We start from the raw sequence: 2,130 nt of genomic DNA, 5'->3' as shown, positions 1-2,130 counted from the left end.
GACCCCTGGGAAACGGATGACAATTCCATTTCGGAGAAACTCCTCCAGGCAGAAGACGCTCTAATTGTCTGTGACAGAAATAATCAGAATAATGAAGCCGAGAGGACTGCAAGGGCCCAGCGGGTGGCCCAGCCCGGGCTGGGTGGGGGGGGTGGCGGGGGCGCAGATGGAGCAGGGGCCAGGCACAGGGGTCCCAGCCTGCTCGGTGACTGCCAAGGGGTCGGGTCCGTGCCATTGCCAACACGTCTCCTCAGCCTGCCTGGAGCTCGTGCTGTGAGAATCTCCACAGCCCCGACCGTGGCCCCCAGCCAGCCAGAGGTCGCTCAGCAAGCAGGCGGGGCGGTGGGGACAGAACCTGTGGGCTGGGGTGGACATCGGGACTTTGCTAGACGAGCAAACCGAGGTTTGAAATTTGACCAGGCCGCCCTGCCCTAGGCAAGGTATGGGTTTAATGTTTGTCCACGAGCCGCCCACCTGTCCGGTCCAGCAGCCAAGCCAGGCCGTGCTCAGCTCAGGACCCAGCATTTATCTAAACAAGAAACTAACCTCGCAGCCCAGCTTCTGCTTCTGCTGCGTGCTCCTCCCCGCCCAGGAAGCCCGGCCCGGCGGGGAGAGGCGCAGGCCTTGACCTTGAGCAGATAACGGCCCCTCACAGCCACGTCTTGAGACTGGCAGGTGGCGGGTCGGGAGACAGCAGTGCACGTCCCATTGGTGTGAGGGGCTCGGGGCCGCTGCTGGGCCCGTCCGCCCTTCCTTCCCTCCCAGCTCTGTGACCTCGGGGTCCCCGATCTTGCGTCAGGACAGGGACGATCCCGGCTCCCCGCTCCAGAGAGGCCGTGCGCCTCCACCGAGCGCAAACTGGACGCGGCGCCAGAGACGGAGCCGCCGCTGGGATTTGTGTTATGATCCGTGCGGCCGATTACATGTGGCAGTTAAACCCCGTAATATAAACAAGGAGCTTGTTGATGCAAAAGCATCAGCCTCCTGAAGTAGCTCAGGGCCGACCTGTCCGGAAGAGGCGACTCCGCCCCCTGGGATGTCCACCGCTTGGGAGAACCGGCCGCAGTGTAAGCTGGTGTCCCCTTCCTACACCGTCGCGAGATGTAAGAGCGTGGGCAACCGAGTAAACCGAGTCACGCCCCTGCGTTCCCGTGCGTGTGTGCACCCCAGCTTTTTACGTTGCCTGTGAATGGCTGCCGCACGCTCCCCAGAAGCACAGGGCAGGTGCGGATATGTAAATTCACTCCTGCCATCGGGGACGAGGCCGGGGGTGAGGGGTACGGGACGTATGTGAACAAAAGCTCTAGTCCCCGTCTCGTTGGGGAATCTGCCATGCAATTGAGTGCAGCTCGTGGTGGCCCGCAAGTCACAGAAAGCCGCTCTGCCAGGGCCAGTAAGTATTTCTGCACGTCCCACGACTCCACCTCTGTGGTGGGGAGCACGCTCTCTTAGTGACCCCAAAGGCCGGTTCGTCAAATGCCAGTGCTCCAGAGAAGATCTGCGGGGGTTCAACACTTTGCCCTTGGTTAGTCAGGCCCCACGATCTTCGAGACCCAGCAATATCCAGCGTTGGGCTGAGGTCACTGTAGGCCAAGGCGTGGAAATGTGACAGCCCCTCCTGGCATCGAGGCAGCTCCGTGTGCAAGCGTGTAAGAGTCAGGAACGACAGGGGAAAGGCCCGTGTGCTTTTAAGCCCCAAGGTCTTGGGGCTTAAACCTCCAGCCGCTGGGCACGAGGGAGCCATAGAAGATTGTGGAGCAAAGTTTAAGGTGAGGTCAGATCCGTCAGCAGAGGCCGCCGCCAGCGGCCGGCTGTGAATAGATGGGAAGCGGCCACAGAGTCACAGCCGTGGTTGGGAATGGGGCTGTGACTACACGCGGACGGGAGGAGGCAGAGACAGGAGAATCAGCACCATCAGGGAGCGACCACCGGTTAGATTTGGGACGTGATGGGCAGGGAGCCAACTCAGTGGGCCATTCATTCATTCATTCACTCATTCAGTTACCGAGCACCTGGCACATGCCCACGATCGGTGGGCGGGGGAAGGCAAGAGGTGTTTATAACAGGGCAGGAGGTGGGGTGCACTCCAGGTCAAGGCTGCAGTTCGATGGCAGAGTGACAGGAATGGCG

At 61.1% G+C, this 2,130-nt stretch overlaps 1 protein-coding gene across 1 annotated transcript in view; it reads left to right on the top strand.

Annotated features, from left to right (window-relative positions):
- Positions 1 to 2,130, top strand: part of LOC111734107 (anoctamin-1-like) — a gene marked incomplete at its 3' end in the record, with an annotated part of 25,922 nt that overhangs the window by 17,099 nt on the left and 6,693 nt on the right. The gene's annotated exons all lie outside the window — the stretch shown is intronic.

Source organism: Pteropus vampyrus, unplaced genomic scaffold (assembly GCF_000151845.1).
Source record: "Pteropus vampyrus isolate Shadow unplaced genomic scaffold, Pvam_2.0 Scaffold788, whole genome shotgun sequence".
NCBI classification, from domain to species: domain Eukaryota; kingdom Metazoa; phylum Chordata; class Mammalia; order Chiroptera; family Pteropodidae; genus Pteropus; species Pteropus vampyrus.
This window is presented reverse-complemented; position numbering and strand designations above follow the sequence as displayed.